Here is a 12,152-nt window from a genome sequence, read left to right as displayed (position 1 = left end):
TCTGTGTAACTCACTGCATGAGGTTCATCTACCACAGTTAGGACATGTCTTTGGTTGACCTTTAGGTAATTTACATTAACTTCAGAAATTTGTTTCTTCGCACCTAACACACACTGGAGTGCGCATACAACAGAGCGAGCTACGATGAAATTTTCGAGAGGAAAAACATTGCTCTATCATAGGCCTTTTTCTTAATGCTTCATTTCTGGTTCTCAGATAATAAAGTTCAATGAGATTAAAAATGTCTTTTTGCATGGGAGATATATAAAAATACATGCATGGGTCTTTTTGCATGGGTCTGTGCATGGGGGATATATAAAAGCAGAGTAAGATTTCCGTTTATTTCACGAATTATATTATTTTTATTGTTTTATCATATGTTCCGTTATTAACTGTACCATTGTGTAATTTCGAATCCATCAGCAGTGAAATTTTGAATATTTTTCTCGGATTTTGCTGTGCCTGGCAGATACCTTTTGACATCTCTTATCATCTTATCTTCCAGCAAGTCATAGGTATGAGCCTGAAGACCATGGGAATCTGCGTGGTTCCTGATTTATCTACGAAACTCGAAAACAGGTGGATTAATTGTTAGTTTTTTAACAATGAGTTTCCCAGCAATTCTTAATCCATTTGTTTGACAAACTGATTGTAAAAGTTCATTTGGATTTTAAAATTGTCAGCAATTAGAGGTCGAATATTACGTTTCCAAAGAGCTTCGGTTTTCCCATCTGAATTTAAGATTGTTCAAATTTTATGTTTTGAAAGTAATTCGAAATACGAATATCAGACATTAGCGTAACTGATTTCTTTGCAAATTTTCTTGCAATTCGTAAGTCATGAGGATTGAGTTGTTGGATTATTTCAAGGTGTTAAAAACTTCTGAAACCATTAGCGATAAATTCCTCAAACTCACATTTCGCTTGAGTATGAGCTTCTAGTATTAACTTCTAAATTGCTATTTTGACTGAATCATTAAAGCACTCGTGCATCAGTCATGTAGGTAGTAGATAGCTGCAAGTTTAGTGTAGTCGTACAAGATTATTTTAACTGTAAAGGGGCTTTTGGGCTGTCACAGCATCATAAATGTGCGGCTGCAAGGTCTGTATCGTTTAATATACAGCATTTATGAAAGATCAAGATACTCTAAAATCCATTACAGTTTTAAGTCTCGTTAGGCTTAACTCACTTTGAGAAATAAATCTTCAAAATTAAAACGAAATTAAAGTAAAGAGAAATGCAGCAGATAATTTGAGAAAACACAATTCCAAACAAAAAGAAAATAATGATTTCTAAAACTTTATAACCAGAAGAAATAATTATCTTTCAGAAAGAGAATTCGTGAGGCTTCACAAATCAAAAGAAACGTTTAGCATCAGAGGGGCTAAACATTTAATTAGTCTCAATACTCGTTATTAGTCATTTATTAATTTCGACACTCCCTTTTCTGTCCGTATCGCTTTTAAAATGCTGCCATCAAATATTATTACAAAACACTATTTTTAAATAAATTAAATAATAAAAAATCTCTCTCTATATGTATTTACTATGTATATTACTGGCATTTTGGAAAACTCACAGCACCTAGAATCACCACATTTTGAAATGTTCTCCACCCGAACGAAGGGTTGCCATCTACAAAATGTAAGATCTTTCAATTTTAATCAACAAATTCAACTATTTGAAATCAATATGTTGCGACTTCCCGAAATAAAACTTTACTCTTACGCTCCAGCGTGTTTTCATTCAGCAAAGCGCAAAATATTTCATTTTCAAACTTAATCTGGCCAGTTACTGAGTAGCAAAATAAGAGATTTCAAAGCAATAATCCCGATTTTTAAGCAAATTTTTCTACTTATTAATATGATTGATTTACATAAAAATTCTTTAAAATCGTAAGATGTCTGATTAGAAATATTAAATTAACTGGATAGCTAGTTTATTATTCGTGACATAAAATTTAGATTATATTTAATTGTATTTAGGTTATGATTTATTCATGGTATAAAGATTTGTAAACTAAATTTCTTGATTACTTTTTTCATCACATTACCTGATAAGTTATTTTTCTGCTTATATGTTTATAATTAATAATTATTGTTTATAATTAATAAATATAAAACTTGTTTTTACAAGATTTTTTATCTTAATACTATTAAATATCAAACTTACTTCTATGATATTAAATGTCTAAAGAGCAACTCATAACAGGCTTTTCTTGGTAATCAAGAAAACTCTTAACATTGCGGAATGGCGTATTATTTTCTTGAAGATATGAAAACGCTCTCGATTTAATTACAATAACTTCTTCTCTCTAGAAACCTTCTTCATCCGGGTTTCAGCCCGATGAACAGGCTGGCTGCATTTCGTGGTTTACCTTTGTGTAACGAGAATACTGTCCAGCTTCCTTCAGAAAGGTTTTCTTAAATGCAATATCTACTCGAAGCAAAATAGCTTCGTATGCTTTGCCATATTCCAATATCCTAACTTAATTAATGACACATCATTCCTCAATTTAATGTTTTACCATCAGAGTGAGGGGGACTGGTGTTAAAATGTGAATTACTTATAGCATATTGTTATGCATAAATCACGATCTCTGTTTTATTGTACTTATTTCGCTTCGTTTTTCTTTTAAAGTTTGGGTCACTAAAATCTGAATATATAGACATGCTTTGAGGACAAGAAGAACGGTCCGTAATATGAAATAATATGAATAGGCAGTTATCTGGAATAGATAGACCTATGGAAATAGGTCTATCTATTCCAGATAACTTGCATATATTATGCTGAGTGCAACAGAAAGAGAATTCTAAATATTTAAAGAAAATGAAAGTTCATCCATTCCGATAAATGATACAGGTTTACGGATACCAGATAACTGTTTAATATCGGATTTTTAACTACGTATATGTCGACCATAAAGACAAGCTATATACAACTATTGCTTACTTTAAATCAATTTAGGTTAAAATAACAATAATAAATGAATTGTTTCTTTAAAATGTGTACTGTTTTGTCTTTTTAAAACTTTTAAAATAATTAAAAAATTTGGAACTCGCAAATAAATTCACAAGCTTAATTTTACTTGACCTAAAAAATATAACTTCCATATAGGGAAAATTCCTGATATCTAGAGCCCAGATATTATAAGCTCTGTTGCATTTAAAACGCTTAACATTTCAAATGCATCAAAGAACGTATTAGAACCCTCTTTGTGCATTATACGTAAAGCCTTTTGAAAAGTAATAACGAACAGCCTAGCTAATGTTTTTTCTGCCAATGCCTTTTTCAAGCAGGTAAGAAAACTTCAGAATAATGAAATTCTGAGATAAATATCAATGCATTTTCCTAGTTCTTTGCCGCAACTTCTGCGTTCTATTTTTCCACTTCTAACTCGTTGTATTTCTAAATATTTCGTGTCGTATCGCTCACAATACTAAAAGTAATAAGCAACAGTCGAAATGGAGCCGAAGATGAATGAGAAATAAAAGAAGGGAACAGTAACACGGCAGTTTCTATTTTTCTTCAGGTTCAGTGATATATTGCATCGAAAATATTTTGCATTTCGTGCAATCCGAATGAAAAATGGCAGCGTAAGAATATTCTTTGTGCTGCAGTTGTTTATTTGTTTGCGAAAGAAAACAAATCTCGTTTTGAAATATGGTTTCTGAGATCTGATTCGAAACATGACGTAAGGCTTACCTTACATTCCTCTCACGTTCACAGTACGGTATTTTTATCTAATATATTTTAAATCTCTATCTGTATTAAAGGTAAATAAGACAAAGGAGAAACCTGGAATTCGAAAAGCTGATTTCATTATGTTCATAAGTATAAAAATATATTATTTAATATATATAATAGTATGAAGAAACAAATCTGAAAGGGTTCAGATTTTAACTGTCGCCAAAAGTGTTTGTCAAGGTTTCTCTACGCTCTCGTTGAGCTAGTAGTCTACCAGTCTCCTCTTGCAATGATTACTGCTAACCCATTTCTTTTCGTCTTTTTAGCTTTAATATTAAGCACCATTTTCTTCATACTTAACGCCATATACAATTCAACAGTAAAATTATAAAAATTTTAAAAGCAGCATGTGTTTAGAATTTCCGATGAACTGTTAAATAGTGGCATATATTGTTCTATATTTCTTCAATCTTTTCACAGTTTATCATATCAATGTATAGTTTTCTTAGTAAGATGGCTTGCAAAACTTTTTTATCTTCTTATTATTAATGTTTTGTGTGTTAAATGTATTAACAAAATATCATTTTCTTCGCACTTACGCCACATAAAATTCAGCTGAATAGCAAAATCCCAAAATAAACGAACAGCCCGTCTTTAGAATTTCCAATATATAGTCTCGCGTGCTGAAGATAATAATGTTTTAGTCCGTACAGTGTTTCCTCTGCTCGCTCTCAAATCATTGAGATTGTTAAAAATTCATTTAAATTTTACAAAATATGAAATGTAAAATTTGAAATTCAGAATTCGGTCTTCCAGGCGCATATGTTCGGCTGAAGGACTACGTTATTCAAAATTTGACGGTTCTAGTTACCGTCGTTTTTTCACAGTGCTAGGAACATGCATACATTCATGCAGATTCTTCATTACTTAATATCTTTAAAAGTAATGCAGCGCGGTAATATTTGGTGGCAACAATTTGAAAAGAGATTCAGACATTTAAAGTGATACGCAGCGAAATCCTGTTTCGAAACTAAAAGCCCATTCTGGCTAATTATAATGATTTAATTTCTGTAATGAGAGGTTTATTTATATAATTCTTTCTCTTATGTTAAATAAATTAACATAAGAGAACGAATTATATAAATAAATATATACTTTATATTTTTCCTTCGATCTTCACCTGAATATGAGTTAGAGTGTATTTGAGTAAGGAAAGCAGGCAACATTTAGACAGCCGAGATTAGCAACGACAGTTATTATTTATTAGCCGAGATTAGCAACGACAGTTAGTTATTTTATCTTGCTAATTACGTTTGAACCCTGCTTTTGCGAACTTCTATTCTACAGGATATTAATGGATGATTACCCCTTTAAGGACATATCTGTTAAGGGCTAATGTTAACAGATAACAGGAGACGGAGAACTAGGCCACTTAGCGTAAGCAGGTGTATGACCTTTGTCTTCCACTGTCCAATGCCTATTGAAGAATTCAAAATTTAGGTAAGATACATGGCCATACAAGGGCTATGAAAACGTAACACAACGTAACGTAATTCTGCTTGTAATGGTAGACAGCTTTTCTCAATTCTGAGCCTTATTTCGATATTTGGATTTAATTTATTTATTAGAAACAGATAGAATGTCGGAACTTTTGAAAACTTTTATGATAATGTTTTTTTGTTGGATATAAGATTTTTCTCCAAGAGATAAAACATACAGGAAAAGCTAATTCGTATATACAGTGTGTATCAGTACAGCGGTGACAAACTTTCTGAAGAGACAGTACACCTTCTGGCGATGGGAAATCATATAGCAATGCATGGTGGGAAACTCTTTCCTGGCGCGGTAGAAACGACACAAAATGCAAAAAAGGAAGGACATAAACAGTGAGACAAAACATGTTTTATTATATTTAGTACAGCAGAAACCTACAAAAAGAACAAAAGCAAACAATGACCGCCATTAAAGAAGGTGTTCGAAATTACGACCCCGGACCCTGATCCAGAACTCACTTCTCCCGCGCATGGAAGATCTGCATCACGAATAGAAGATCGCGTGGAAGATGCATGACGCAAGGTTCCTGCATCAAGGTCCGGGTCGTAATTTCGAACACTTTTGATGATGATAGTTGTCTCTTTATGCTGGTTTTTCTTTGTTTTTGTCGTACTCCGAATAATCAACATGTTTTCTCACTCCGTTCGTGTCCTTTCTTTCTTGACTAATGTAATTTCCCATCGTCTAAGTGTATTCTATCTGTCCTGAAAGTTTGTCACCGCTGTACTGATATACCCTGTATACGATTTTCACTACTGTAAATGTTTAATGTCCGGCTGCGATTTGAATCTGACGTCTTTCTCCCTGCTAGCTAAGATTTTCTCATTGCTGAAAGTCAGAAAGGATCAATAAATTTCAAAGCATTTCTACTTAACGAGAAAATTTTGATGACTCTACATTGCGAGATTAGAGTGATGCTAAAAGCCTCTTTATGTATCCGATAACAGTGCACTCCTAGCCCACCTTTTAATTTGGATCAGGATATATTCCACTCAGATTGAAACATGACAGTACTTCAGCACGATGATATCCGTCTTAGATCGAGTTATATGGAACAGAATGTTACTCTTAGTACTAAAAAATATATACATAATGAAGAAACTATATGCGTAAAATAAAATAAAAATTACTTGAATTGATCTTGTAGAACATACCAAAGCACTGGCATTCGAAAATTAAAATGGAATCATCATTATCAATATCGTTAATTTCAATTAGCAATGTGTACTAAAACACATCTTTACGCGTAATTTAAAGTAGAACATTGCCCTGACTGTAATAAATATTTACGTAATATCAATGTATGCATAATTACGTGGTAAAATGTAATTGAAAATGGCTTTAAAAGCAAATTTGAATACACAACTATGATACAAAGCACACGCAAAGCAAAAAAAAAAATTATTCGGAAAACATAAAATGAGATACATGATATACGAAACATTTTACATTTATAACGAAATGTAAAATTACGTACTGCTTAGATAACAAAGGTTTTACTTACTGTGTTTAGTTTTTTACTTACTTAGAAAGATTTTACTTACAGTGAGAAATTCTTGCATATTTGGAATCATAGTAATTAATACTTCTCAATCTTAAGCCGTGTATCGTTTTTTGGAGAACACGTGCTGTCTAGTAATCAGAAATCAGCGAACTTGAGGTTGTTGAACGATGACAGTCAGAGTCGTCTCGTAATCAGGAATCAGTTTCTTGATAGGGTTGAAAGATGACAGCCAGAATTCGCTTTTTCTTCAAGCTTTTTAAGTTATTGCAGCAACCTAGACCTTGACAGGAACTGAATCCCAAATTTCTTGCTGCCCTCACCATTTATGAAAGTAAATGTAACAATGACATAGTCAAGGAGATCCAAAGGATAATTCTATCGCTCCCAGACAACACTGGTATAAGTGGAATTCAGAATTCTGCATAATGCAACTCGATGTTGCATTCACCAAAAGTGTATAAACCTGGTGCCCTTAGACTCTTTGTATGCTAATCCTAACTTTAATACGAAGATGTGTTTCTCTAAATTAGATTATTGCTGCAATCAGCTAGTACCTAAAGGAGTTCATTAATGTTACGTACAAAGGACTCACTTTCTCAGTTTTATGTATGTATTTTGAATGGTTAGTTTATTGACTTATTTTTCTGTTTCTTAAATTGACGAGCTTTGGATTAAACTGTTTTGAATTACTGATTTGAATGGCTATAAACTGAATTTCAGTCACTTAAGAGTTCTGGGCTCTAAAGCATATTTTTAAGTGAAGAAACAAATTTGCTAAAACTTTGATGATGATGCGAAAGTCGTTGTGTAAATAGAGTTACTAGAAACTTGGCTCAGCAATGAAATTCATGAGAAAACCATTAATGAGGCTTAATTAGTTATTAAACACATTTCTTACGTATATGTAATGTGTGTATTCAGCTTTTAGAACTGTATTCTTAAAACCAGCAATGAATTTCGGATGCATTATCCTTAAAATAAAAGACTATACTTAAAGTACTAATATGATGCGAACTGAATGAATACAGTTAGTTCTAAACGTTATCAATGAATACAGTTGAATGAATACAGTTATAAACTTTTCCTAATATTAGAACTTTAAAAAAGACTAGTCAACAAATAATAATGGACGGAGCATTGTATACTTTTGTCGGTGGTCATAAACACTGCCCAACAATCAAGTTGTCAAGAAGGCATTCGGCAGTTTTAAGACTTCATAACTTACACAAACATTACCGTCACATATGTTCACTTCTTACCTGTGGGCTTAACACTGGTTGTCTGACCCAGATTCGAATTTCTGTGAAAGGGCTAGCTGCGGGTTTTCTCCATGTGTAACGCGATATGAGCCGCTTTGCTTTGGAATGTTTCCACGAAAGCATGCTCCCTTTATCCCTTTATCAAATAGCCATTGTGTTTTGCCATTTTCAAATGACCTAACCTTACCTGCAATCCATACTGCGTTATTTAGTGAACTAATGTGTAAAGAGTTTTTTTATTTCTTTTTTTTAATTTCTTTTTTTATTTTGAGGCAAGAGAAGTGAAAAATCTACAGTGCCCTCGGGGTATTGAAACTCCGAATCTTTCATTTTCTGCTGCTGAAATACGTATACATAAATTATATTTTAAAACAACAATTATATTATATTATAATCATAAAACAACAATCATAAAGCAACTATATCATAAAGCAAAGTTAAAAAAAGGAAGGAAAACCTAACAGGTACACTCCGAAGGTTTCCATGAGACCTGGACATCGGTCCTCTCGTTAATGACCGCGTATGGCGTTCAGTCCACAGAAAAATAGAAATTCAATTAATGTTCTAAAAATTAAGCAAATCAGGAGACTATCAGGAATATAATTTACAGCAATTACTTTCGCTTGAATTTCGAACTGCAGTGAAGATGAAGGGAAAGAAATGTCTTTGGCCTCTAAAAATTTGAAATATGATGGATTTCTCATACTTAGAAGATGTTTATATGCTTAGATGATAATGAAAAAGATTGATGGGTAGAATATGAAGTTCATGATAAATTGCTCTAAGTATAAAGTTAAACAAATGAAGTTTAACATTAATCACTCAGAATTTGTATTAAAAATCTCAAATGAAATAAGTTAGACACTTACCTATAAGTATTTTAATATCAGAGACTCGGTTAAATGAAAGAAACTTTTCGCTCTGAAAATGCTTTACTGCAATCCATACCCATTTATTAGCATTTTAACATTTAAAAAATATATTTATATATCACTTGTAAGTATTTATTACTCGTGAGCATTTAAGATAAAAGTTTTATTTTAAAATGTTAAGTATTTTAATAATATTTTAAAGAAATACGTAATGAGAGGAATTTTCATAAAGGAATTTATTTATTTATTAGTCCAAAGAGGCAATTTGCACAGAAAGACTATTAATTTCGTTTTGCCATTTTGCTTTGGTTCACTTTTCAAATTATTGCCACCAAATATTAGAGCCCTGTATTATATTTAATCAAACTAAATAATGAAGAATCTGCATAAATGTAAGTATGTTTCTCGCGTTGTGATAAAACAAAGGTACCTAGAGCCATCAAATTTTGAATATTGAATGTTTCCATCCGAATATGGACATCTGTAAACCCAAATTTGGAATTTCGAATTTGTTTTATTTTCTATTTCAGATTTTGTAAAATTTTAACGAATTTTTGATTAAAAACTCATTTCAAAAGGCAGCACTGTACGAGAAAAACATTTTTATCTCCAGAGCGCGAGACTGGGTACCGGAAATTTCATAGCTATGCTCATTTTAAAATTATTTTGCGATATTGTTGTTGAACTGAATTTTATGGTTAAGTACGAAGAACGCGATATTTAATAAATAAAAGTAGCACACAAAACGTTAACACCCTCTGGGCATAATGTAAAATCTGAAAGCTTTCAGATTTTTTTCAGTTTTAATTATCAGTTAAAAGCATTTTTATTTATTTATTTATGTTAGCTTTTTTGTTTAATTTAAAACATAGGAATGATACAACCGCTATTTATAGTATTTAAATATTTTTCTTGTAGTAACTGACCTTCTGTCTACTCATTAATTTCATATATTCGAGGTCAGAGTTTTGTTTGTCTTTGTTGGATATCTTTCCGAATTCGGAATCATCTCGCGGGTGATGGCGTCAATTGAAGTGATATCATATGCAAATATTTGCTCGAGTCTGGAATTTTATGAGGCTAACTTGATTTACAAAACAACGCCCTGCGAACTACTATAATACTACATTTAAAATCTTATATTTAAGTATAATAGATCCGGAGTTCATTGCTGGCTTTAAATGCACAGCTGTTAAAGCTGAACAAATGCACTACATATAGAGAAATGGGTTTATCGACTAAGTGAATCTCGCTGATGGTTTTTCTCATGAATTTCATTGCTGAAGTCATGTCCCTAGTTACACTATTTGTACAATGACTTTCACTTTATCATCAAATCTCTGCCAGTTTTCCTTGTTCACTTCAAAATATTATTTGCGTCCAAATCCTTTACTGATAGCCTTAACAACTTCAGCAATATTTCCACAAAAAACAGTTTAAGGAATTTTTGTAAGTATAAATCCGAATATTTTGAAAAACCTTAAAACAGATGAGAATATTTATAATCAAAATTAAAAGTAATTTACTCTTCATTCTACAATTATAAAGAAAATGCGATACGCTTTCAATTTTTAATTTTTTTCATTCTTTTTGCAAAACATTTGCAATCAGATGTTTTGAAGAAAACAAAAGATGATTTGATTATTTACGATCAGATGTTGCGAAGAAACAGAAGATTTATATTAAGCTAAAATTTATGTTATCAATTAAAATTACATCTATAAAGTACAGAGGAATAGCTTTCCAGTTTTACTTAAGCCTAGTCAGGTAAATATTAGCATGTATTTTTAATTTTTAATGTGTTATTCGGTTTTCCTTTATCTGGTAAAAGACAATTAGTCCAAAAACTCCTAAAAGACATGAAGCGGATTATTACTATGTCTGGAGAAACGAGAAAGTCAGAAAAATGTAAACCTTTTTATTTAAACGGAACTTAGAATATAAATTCGAGTTCTTGTAATAAAAAACTCAATGACAGCTCGAGTGATGCAGCTAAATAGAAACATTTAATTTCAAGTTAAAACGCAGAACAGCAGTCAAAAACTGTACAGTTAAATTTTAGTCTAAGCTGGTTACTGATTCTAACCGACGTATCAAATTCAAATTGTCGACATCGAATCAGATAAGGTTTTATTTTTTTTTGGGGGGGGAGTGATAAAAGAACAAGATACCTTTCCTGTGCTGCAAGTTGATTTCTTTCAGCGTGCAATTCCTATCGTCCTGCTTGCTGGACTAAATTGAAGGAATTTGGACGGCAATTGTGACACAGGATTACTTCCAACTCATTTTTTGAACACCGCACGCGCCTTTCGGCAGCCAATTTCAGAGCAATGTTTGCAATTCCTATCGTCCTGCTTGCTGGACTAAATTGAAGGAATTTGGACGGCAATTGTGACACAGGATTACTTCCAACTCATTTTTTTGAACACCGCACGCGCCTTTCGGCAGCCAATTTCAGAGCAATGTTTTTTTTATGAGGGGTTAATTTCACAAAAGAAGCCATCTCACTATATCCACTCAAGCCGTACAGTACGGTTTGAGTGGTAGTGGAGATAGTGATGTTTGTAATAGTGATGATAGTGGTAGTGATGTTGAGATGGATGTTTGTAAGAGTACAGTGTACGTGCAGAGCGAACCGAGTCCTCTGGAGTGGCTGGCAGTAGAGGAAGAGGAGGAGAAGAACATCGGACACCCCTAAGAGGTGTTCTCCCTCAAAACGGGGGCGGAACCGCGCAGTCATGCTGAAGGACTATACCTGTACAACCTATGGTGAAACTGTGGTGTCCCGCTCACTTCATTTGCCTACCTGTATTTGACAACCCTTTTGCTTCATCGCAATTTTTTAGCAGTGCGTGACTGATGCATTTACTGGCAGTTATGCACTTATATATTTCCGCTGACACCTTCTGCGAATTTTCGTGTGACAGCATTATTTTTCACCCCCTTCAGAGCATTTTTGCAAGTCTGTACCTAGAAATCAAATGTGATGCAGTTTTTTTTTACACTCCTGTGTAAATGAACTCTTATAGGAGAAGGATATTTGTCCCCACGTATAAGAGAAGAGTGTTTGGAAGTGGGATTTATGATCATCTTTGCGTAACTGACGTACTAATGTGCTATGATGCCACAGAATGGTAGCTGAAAAGTAATAGTAAAATTTATTTTCAGGACCAGCAAAAATTATTTTAGATATGTTATGTCATCACATAGTGATATCGTGCGGCTGGTACCTTCATAAGACCTCATAGACAGTTATTTCTTGCTCTGAGGACATCT

The sequence above is a fragment of the Stegodyphus dumicola genome, chromosome 2 (assembly GCF_044657685.1).
Source record: "Stegodyphus dumicola isolate Sdum_Otavi_A_Nest chromosome 2, ASM4465768v1".
Classification (NCBI taxonomy): domain Eukaryota; kingdom Metazoa; phylum Arthropoda; class Arachnida; order Araneae; family Eresidae; genus Stegodyphus; species Stegodyphus dumicola.
This window is presented reverse-complemented; position numbering follows the sequence as displayed.